General features: G+C 37.0%; 2 non-coding genes across 2 annotated transcripts; both read right to left on the minus strand.

Annotated features, from left to right (window-relative positions):
• Positions 1-6,764: 6,764 nt before the first annotated feature.
• On the minus strand, positions 6,765-6,836 carry Trnap-ugg (transfer RNA proline (anticodon UGG)). The gene has a single exon. It is a non-coding gene; the product is annotated as a tRNA-Pro (tRNA).
• A 693-nt stretch (positions 6,837-7,529) lies between these two features.
• On the minus strand, positions 7,530-7,601 carry Trnap-ugg (transfer RNA proline (anticodon UGG)). The gene has a single exon. It is a non-coding gene; the product is annotated as a tRNA-Pro (tRNA).
• Between the last annotated feature and the right edge of the window lie 2,720 nt (positions 7,602-10,321).

Below are 10,321 nucleotides of genomic sequence, written 5' to 3' on the forward strand. Positions count from 1 at the left end.
CTTACGACTTAGGTACTAGACGACGATATATGTAATAAATGAAATGCCCTTCCCAGGATTCGAACACGGGACCTTTTGTTCCGTAGGCAGTCACTACCGACTAGGCTAAGAGACCTTTGCATTAATTACCCCAAAACCTTTAATTTAATTATTTAATGTGTGATCAATTTATTTCTGGACAATAAACTATGGCCAAGATATATACTCACTGGTTGACTACTGTAGCTAATTATGTAAACTTAAGGAGCCAAAACAGGGCACGACCGGGATTTGAACCCGGGACCTCTCACACCCAAAGCGAATCATACCGCTAGACCATCATGCCATTTGTAATTATACTGAAATGCACACTTCAGATCTGTTGCTTGCCCGAAGAATATCTGTTTAAATAAGATCAATGAATTGAGTAAAATGTTTATCACATTTGGCAAAAAGGCAATTTTTTTATCTCGATATCAAAAAAAATTAAACAATTGGTGCCCATGCCTGTTCACAATCAAAATAATATATATGTATTGGTAACGCTCCATTATTAATTAAGCAAATAAAGTTTTGTGTAAGCAGAAGTTAAAATAACGATTTTATAACACCTAGCCTTAGGGGCTCTAAGGGGTGGCCACAGATAAAAGTAATATTAAGCATATCAGATATGCCATTCTCAAACTTCTTTTCCTTGGTACTTAATTTGTAGTCGGATCCTATAGCCATTCCCCAGGCATGATCGGTTTAGGGTCGCCGCGTTAAATTATTTAATATTGAATTCAGGTCTAAATTTATAACGGACACCCAGCAGATTATTTTGTAATCCAAAATACGGATTGGTCTTAAGTAATAATAATTTAGGAACATGTTAGCGTACTTGCTGTAACCCATTCGAGGGAAGCCAATGCTGTCAAACTGGTGTAGCTTGACAGACATTCAGACGTACTCTCAGAGTAAACAACAGTTGAAGTTGAAGCGTTATACAATGAGCGGTGTACAGGTATAGTTAGCAGAACAGGATGCGTAGACAAGTTGCCAATCGTTAACGCTCCGTAGCAAATGAAACGCAACTGTCTCTGTCTCACTAATATGGAAGAGTGTTTAGATATAGCTATAGCTGCGGAGCATGAACGATTAGTATCTTGTCTATGCAGCCAGAAGGCTGTTTCTGTGTGTGCTCACGCTCTTTTAGTTTTAATCTCAAGTACAAATTTGCATTGAGATTATTTTCGACACCTTGTTCATTTAGTTACTTCTGCTGCTCTCTGTACTTACCACAGCATAGAACGGGTGACGTATCTGCTACGTAATCTGTGTATCGGCGCCGGTGGTCGCGTAAAGCGAGCATTGCGCAACCACCATTGTTCGCAGACGTAAAGCTGATGGAGGGCCTCTTAATACGTGCGTAAGTGTTCAGACAATTAACAGATTGTTGCTTGTTATGACCTTTTGTTAAGCTAATGGGCTTTTTAGGGCGGTACTTCATTTGAGTGAAGATGCGCTAATATTAGCGTTGGATATCTATCCTCAAATAAACAGGGTGGTCTGTAACAAAAATGTTGCCTAAATGAGTTTATAGAACATTCTCAGCTACTTACTATTACTAGTACGTTATTGCAAGGCCCACTAATTTTATGAAATACTTAGTTATTTACACTTACAGAATTTCATAAACAATTTATCTCCTAAGGCCGGTTGCACCGCTGGGTTGCACCAATCACACTTGACAGACTGATAAACGTCACCGAGCCACTGCTGAAGTATGAAATTTTCCATGCAATAAAATTTTGCTTAGGTACACTTTAACGGTTTTGTGCAATCGCCCCTTATTGTTTGCTTAATTTAATTAAAATATATTTTGTTCACATGTTTAGTTTATTTAAAGTGTTTCGTTACATCGCAGTGAAAATGGGTAACCTTAATAGTACATATATCAAGTCGGGGAGAAACTATTTTTTTCATTAATTTACGAAAATTTGTGATATCCCGAGTGTTTCAAATTTGTCATATGTCCCCTTTTTTTAATACTACGTCGGTGGCAAACAAGCATACGGCCCGCCTGATGGTAAGCAGTCTCCGTAGCATATTTACGCCTGCAACTCCAGAAGAGTTACATATGCGTTGCCGACCCTAACAACCCTCCCTCTCCTCGTTGAGCTCTGGCAACCTTACTCACCAGCAGGAACACAACACTAGTCTAGTGTTATTTGGCTGCGGTTTTCTGTAAGTTGGAGGTATTTCCCCAGTTGGGCTCTGCTCTGATCTGGAATGACATCCGCTGTGCTGTGGCCCATACCTCTCTTGTGGACGTAGTTTAAGGACGTACCCGGGTCCAAAATTCACGCCCCCTTTCACGTTTTATACTATTTCAATGTAAAATAAACTTACTTATCGTTAACACAAGTCGCATTTGCATTCAGAAACCACGCACACACTCGACATTTACCACCTAATTAAGTCACAGCTTCGTGAAATGACAATACGATAGAAATCCCATCGTAGATCGAACTCCCACGATACATTTCTCAAACGTACCGTTTACCAGCTACCGTTTTCCTCAGCCATGTCCTTATTTAAAAGTAACTAAAGTTTGAAATCGTTTGTTCGCTTGTACTTTGGTTGTGGTGGTAAAGTGGTGGTGTGTATAACGAGTTGCGGTGTTTTCAAATCAAAGTTGATCGGTTACGTGGCGCGCCACAGGTTTATGGCCTGTGCGAATTGGATGGCGGAACGACACAAATAGATCACCCCAAATGTAAAAGGATTGCAATTGCGCTAGCTTTTTGATGCGACCTTAGTGTGCTGAAATGGTAATGCTGAGTCACTGAGTGTCACTGTATGGAATCACGTTGTTGCTTCACTTAGGACAGTGGTTAGGAACCCTCAATTTAAAATAATTTCAAGCGAACAATACAAGCATGTGTAACTTTATTACCCGCATACAATTACTGTTCTATCCCCTTGGGGGTACCCCAGGTTCGGAGCCGATGATTTAGAACAAAATCTCTGCTGTTCACTTACGGTTAACAATGAGTGAGAGACTAGGTGCCAAATAAGTACAATTATTATTTAACCAAATCAGACTTTAAATATATGTATGCCAGAATGGTAACATAAACCTCAAGGTTTTATGTAAACAGGTGATTCTAAGGCGATATACCTACTCGTACATTTCTAAAGACTGTCTTTCGATGTATTTCCAAGAGGCATGATGGTAAGCAGTCTCCGTAGCATAGCTAGGTATGATTCTCGCTTTGGGTGTGAGAGGTCCCGGGTCCAAATCCCGGTCGTGCCCTTTTTGGAATGTGTTCGTTGCGTAATTCTAATTAGCTAGTCGATATGATTCTCAACATGCAATTACAAAAGTACTTAGTGTAGGTAAACGACCTTCTTCATGTAGTGAGCTGTGTGTTGTTCATTCTAGTAGGTCTAAATAATATAATTAATGAGGCTAATGTTGATTTTTTTCACTGGAATGCCTGTTTAAAGTTAATATAGGTGAGGAATGCACTCGTCTTGGCTTCCATTTTTAATCGAATTCATTCTTTTTTTCTGTAGTTAAAATAGCGAGGCAAGTAGTTTTAAGTAAAAAAAATTGATTAAATAAAAAAAGCGGCCAAGTGCGAGTCGGACTCGCCCATGGAATTAAAGGTTGACTGGTAGAGAATGTCTCATGGCATTAAGTCCGCCTTTTGTACTATAAGGTTTTCTTTTGTGCAATAAAGATTAAATAAATAAATAAATGAAGGGTTCCGTACCATTTATGACGTATTAAAAAAAACTACTTACTAGATCTCGTTCAAACCAATTATCGGTGGAAGTTTGCATGGTAATGTACATCATATATATGTTTTTAGTTTTATCATTCTCTTATTTTAAAAGTTACGGGGGGGGGGGGGGGGGGACGACGACGACGACGACGATACACATTTTACCACTTTGGAAGTTTCTCTCGCGCAAACTGTTCAGTTTAGAAAAAAAAGATATTAGAAACCTCAATATCATTTTTGAAGACCTATCAACCCACACGTATGGGTTTAATGAAAAAAAAAATGAGTTTCAGTTCTAAGTATGGGGAACCCCCAAAATTTATTGTTTTATTTTTCTATTTTTGTGTGAAAATCTGAATGCGGTTCACAGAATACATCAACTTACCAAGTTTCAACAGTATAGTTGTTATAGTTTCGGAAAAAAGTGGCTGTAACATAAACGGACAGACAGACGGACATGACGAATCTATAAGGGTTCCGTTTTTTACCATTTGGATGTGCACCCGGTACCTACAAAAAATATAACTATTTCAAAAATTAATATTAATATTATAAGCACCTGCGAAAATATTAGGGTTTACAGTTTAGTTTCAGAGAAAATCCCATTTATCCCAAACACTCCATACATATAAAAAAAAACCTGACACTTTAAAAATCGAGTTTCTATTTCTATGAAAGCCGATTTTCAGCCCAACCGTGTGCCCTTTGCGGCGTCTAAGGATAAATATTTTCCATGAGTAAAACTTAAATATTTCTGTATTCTTTCGAAAATACCGTTTATTCCGTTTATTCAGCACTGTGTAAGTTATTTTGAAAAATTCATTGGATTGATGCCATATCATTCCAGCTGAAACATTGGAAGCTTTCAATATGGAATAGAATATCGTACGGCAGTTTGTTTCAAATTGACCATTTGTATTGTTTAACACATTAAACAAGATGCCAAATTACCCTCTCATGTTACGTCACTTTATCGTTATGTCTTTTGCACGTATCGCCTTAATCTGTAAGTTTTCAATTTAAATTAACTTCCAAAGGAAATAAGGTCTATTTTCGAACTTTAAACTTATCATAGAAACGAGGTTTTGAAGACTACAGTCTATTTGGATGTAAGCCATACTGACACGGTACTTGCGTATGCCAATTGCACCTACTCCAGTGCAATGATCTTTCAGACCGAACTGAGCTCTAAAGCGATGTTATAAGATATAGTTTTATATTAAAGTTGAATTGTGTGTGAAGCGTTTTTCAAATGTTTTCCATTGAGCCTATGCGGTCTGTGAACTTTGTCGAAGTCTATTTATATAGGGCTGGTGGTACAAGAGGTTCTTTAAACGCTAGTATAATGAAATAGAGTCAACAATTTGTTCATTGCATATTAAATATTTTTATAAACTATCAGAAAAAAAACATTTAAAAGTGCCGAATACTTGATGAAATTATCTGAAAGAAGAAAATTCTGATACGTTTCTTGTATCAAATGAAGTTTTTTATGGTTTTATTTTCAGTAGCCGTCAATTTTTTACATTCAAAAGGTTAGGCAGGATGGTACTTGTCTACCTACTCGCATAAATATGTACCTAAGTAATCATGCGATAGATATATAGATAACCTAACCCTCAATCATCTGTCAAAGTGCTCATGATCCTAAAAACCTTCATTACTGCAGCCAGTGAACGACCTGGGGACTATTATAACATACTTAACCCTTTCACTGCTATCAAATCTCCAGCTTAACTCGAGATTAGCCCGTACCGCCGGCCTTTCGTCAGCGAGCTGCAATGTTGGCAGGGTTCCTTATTGCACCGACGGAACCCCAAATTGCTCACCGAGACGCTTTATAATAACTCATACGATGTTTGCACATTGCGAGGAAATGTCATATGTGTTGCTGGTGAGTGGTGAATAGGGCATTGGCGAAATGGCTGTGTCACTTTGGGTGCTTCGATGTTGAATCATAGAAAAATGAAAGTAGCAACGGCACATACGTGTGATGTTTTAGTTTTAATCTATAAATTTAAAATATACCTAATATGTAATATGGTACCAGATAAAATATATTTGTCATTCATACTTTGTTAAACGCTGAAAACAATAAATTGGCGAGACTTCTCGTTTGGCGATTTGTCTTAGGTTATTACATCCGCTTAAGCGACTTACTTAGTACCCATAGTACAAGTTTTGCTAAGTTGGTAGATTTGCAAAGTAGGATTGTCACCAAATATTAATTAATAAATTATGTGCGGTTGTGGTATGCGATAAAAGCAGCGTCAAACGCATTTGCCGCACACCCATTTTAAATTAGATAATCGAATGACCATATATTGTTATTTTTCAATACAGTTTTAAAAAAAGTGCTACTTTACGTAGCTGTTTAGCGTGCGGAAAGTTGGATTTCGCGAACTAGTGCTTTTTACTTTTTCACTTATTCCAATTCAGGACTACTTATTGATGAGTTGACCCCAGTATCTGTCATACTCAAAGCGAGAATCATACCACAAGTTAAAGGGTTAAATCACTCCTAAAAAACTTTTGTCGTTTTAATTAAACAATTGTATAAATAATAAAATTGCGTCGTCTCAGACTTAAAAAAGGCGTGAAGCGATGGAACTAAATACCGGTCATGTTTGAAAGTAACTGGACATTTGAAAACGGCCGAAGTTCCCAAAATACCGCGACAAGGTATTTATTTCCTTTGTGTTTCCGTGTAATTGTCGTCGTCTACATTCGCGGATTTTATTGCCCATATCAAGTCGTGGATGCCATTTCGTCTGATAATGCGGTTGTCTGCCATGACTCATTACTAGTTAACTACATTCAAAAGATATTAATTATGGCTCATGACATGCCTAGATAATTAGCTAAATAATAAATATTATATTTAGCTAATTTCACTCCCACAGCCGGGGAGAATAGGCCTTTATCTTTTGTTAGGCAGATAAAAAAGCATTTGAACAAAAAAACAACCTGGCTGAAATTGTGTAACACCTTTAGAATTTTATTTTAAAAAAGGGGCACGACCGGGATTTGAACCCGGGACCTCTCACACCCAAAGCGAGAATCATACCGCTAGACCATCATGCCTCATGCGAGATGACTTTAAATAAAAATTCAAAATGAGAGTAGGATTTCTGGCGACCCACCTGTTTCAATAAGAAGATTCAATATTTTACGGACTCAACCCCTTAACTATTTATGAAAAACTTACGGAATAGAAAGAAATACCAACAACTTAGGCAGTAATAAAGTGTTTTCTAGAAATCTATTCAGAATTAACTAAACAAAAATCTTTCTGTTTAATGGCAAAACATGCAATTTTTTACATCAGAAAATTTCTACATTAGGTAACATTGTATATTTGATAAGGACGAAGCGGACATATTATGTTACGCCTGAATATGTTAAAGTTTCTCGAAACCAAAAGGATTCTGCAGCTGTTCCAAACTAATATACACAGAATTATAGTAGGTGTAGTAGGAGATCACAATAAATCAGGGATGGTCGCAGTGATACAGAGGCTTAGGAGCATGACATAAACCTTTACAAAGAAGAGTGAGAGGGACGAGCTGGTCAAAACTTGGCTCTTACGGCTGTAGTCGTTGCCGCTGGCAAGGTCTTCGGCTCTTACGTTTCGTTTCCCCAGGCGTCAATATCATGTATGACATGTATCATGTCAGTGGAGCAATTTACAAGTATATAATTGACTGCTTGACTTAGGTTCTTATTAGAAGTACCTAAGTGAGTCTCATTAATATAAGAAATACAATTACTAAAAAAGGGCACGACCGGGATTTGAACCCGGGACCTCTCACACCCAAAGCGAGAATCATACCGCTAGACCATCATGCCTCATGTCAGTTGCTTGCAATATAGTCTACATTCTCGGTTTGTTAATTTAATTTAAGCACTTGTGTAAACATTGAAATAAAATGCGTATGCAGGTACGTAGCGCCTGCAAAATTCGTAAGTGAAATAAATTTATTTGAAGAACTTAACCAATTCATAAAATTATCGGTAAATGTTACAGTAAGATAGCCAGTGCAATCATCCTCACCACCACCAGCCTATATTACTCTCATTGTTGAGCACAGGTCTCCTCATATTGTTTAAAGAGCTCACGTTGTCCCAATGGGATATTTAAGATCATTCCAACCTTTCGTTAGTAACGAGAAATTTCATACTAACTTAAAGTAGGTACAGTGTTATTACGGGGTATTACCAAGATGGGGTTTAAATGAATGGACAGGTACTGAGGTATGTATGTAAATGACCAGGACTTCTTGCGGATTCATTTGGTTGGTGTGTGGCCTTCCGGGAACTTGTTGGTTATGGCTCAATGGTCATTACTGAATAAAATGACGCTTTTTGATGTATGTATAAGTAAAAGCTTACTTTTTGATTTTTTGCTTTGTTTTACTTGCTGAACGTTAATAGATATGTTTTAATGACATTGATGCAATTTTTGTGAAACGGGAGGGGTATCTATCGGCAGCATCACGATACTTTCCACGCGTGTTGAAAGAGAAAGAAATGTCACAGGCTATTTTCAGAGTTACATATGGTGTAAGTTCGCCATTAAGATAGCTCTGAAAATTATTCCCTAGCTGTTCCGTTAATATTGATGGTCTCTTTGTTTAACGTGGAGAAGAATCTGCTATATTGTATTTGTAGCAAGGTTGCCGGAGATAATACCCCGTAGTAATGTGTAGTAATTTATCGTCTATTCTGTGGTGCGGCATCTTACCGCTCGCCGAGCGTGCGCGCGCATACAGCACACGATTAGCAACATGTCCCTCAATGTTATACGCTACGGAACGCTAGCCACATTGTTTCCGATATTTCAACAATTCAAACCTCGCCGACAACGCAGCTGAAGCTGTTGAAACTGTCCTAGAAAAGAATTGGTAATGAAGAATTTAAATGTAGGCGCGACTGGAAAAGTGCCGCTAGAATAGCTCGGGAAGGAACAAATGATTTCTAACATGTTTACTGCTTACCATAAATTTATATAAATGGCGGGCATACAGCTACACTTCATTTCTGGACATTTATTTTTGTTTCTGTACTTTAATAGGTATCGTGGAGGTGGAATTCGTTGTACAAATAAATGTTTAGCGTATTAGATTCCAGCAACTTCATTACTAAGTTATACGAGAAACACCGGTTAACTTCTTTGTGAATGACCATAAATCATGTTATTTTCAAAACTGTCCGACATTTGTTCATATGTCGTTTATGGGCAGACAAAATGTAAAAAAAAAATTACAGGCTCCATTTACGTGACATTCGGTCCGATTTGAATTTTAAGATACGTCAAACTACTTTAGGAAACTAAACATACGATATGGATTGGATATGTCAGTGTCTCTGTTCAAAAGAAAATGAAAAGGTACCTAATAGCGATCACAAGAAACCTGTAAATGAATACTCAGCCTGCATATGTCCACATTATTTTATCCCTACTATCCCTACTAATATTATAAATGCGAAAAGGACTCTATATGTCTGTCTGTCTGTTACCTCTTCACGCTTAAACTGCTGAACCCGAAATTTGGTATGGAGATAATTTGAGGTCCGAGTGATGATATAGGATAGTTTTTAAGTATCAATCATCATCATCAGTCACGCAGAAGTCGCGGGCAGAAGCTAGTAATGTAATATTTTAGTACAAGTGTCACATCTGGAATAAATATTTAAAGAATGTGAGAGATACCCGCTTCGCCGCAATTTAGAGCTACTGCTACCTGAAGCACACTTTGCATACTATAAGAAAAGCATCAATCATATCACAATCAAAATATATAATAGTCTTGAAATAAAAACTAAGGATTCCAGTAATGTTAAGGAGTTCAGTACAAGTCTTAAAACATATTTAATAAGTAGACCATGCTATAACCTGGACGAATACATTAGTAAGATATTTGATTAATTTAGACGGATAATCACACTCATTTTATTTTTATTGTTGGGACTGTTATTATTATTTGTTGAATTTTCTGATGTGTTGTATTAATTCATTGTAATTATTCATTATTATTCTAATCGATATGACCTCATCCATTTTAATTTTGAGTCATTTATTAATTTTATTATCAATATTTTTGACATGTTATTATAATATTTTTTTGTTTTGTTTAAATTTGATATGATTTTATACTGTGCATCCACTACTGCATGGATTTTTCCTTATGAGCAATAAAGATATTGATTATTGAGTATTTGTAGAACCGCATGGTACTAATCACCAGTAGGTGTTTCAATTTCATTAGTAAATACAAGCAAGTATGGTATCGTAACGTATACCGCAATACTAAGAAGGTATGTGAACACTTAAGCAAATAAAATAAAAGCCTCGTCCATTACATGCTAAGTATAATTCTGTTTGTGTATCAAACGTACTTCTATGGCAATTCAACGGTGATGGAAGTGCGTACTTATCCTAAATAACGCTGAAACATTTATGGAACGTTTGTCTGGGTTTCGTATGTTAGTCTATGGGCGATGGGGGCATTTATTTTTATGAACACATGCAGCTTTTGTTTCAGTTGTGTTGTGGTAATACAATGGCT

This window comes from Cydia pomonella, chromosome 11 (genome assembly GCF_033807575.1).
Source record: "Cydia pomonella isolate Wapato2018A chromosome 11, ilCydPomo1, whole genome shotgun sequence".
Lineage (NCBI taxonomy): Eukaryota > Metazoa > Arthropoda > Insecta > Lepidoptera > Tortricidae > Cydia > Cydia pomonella.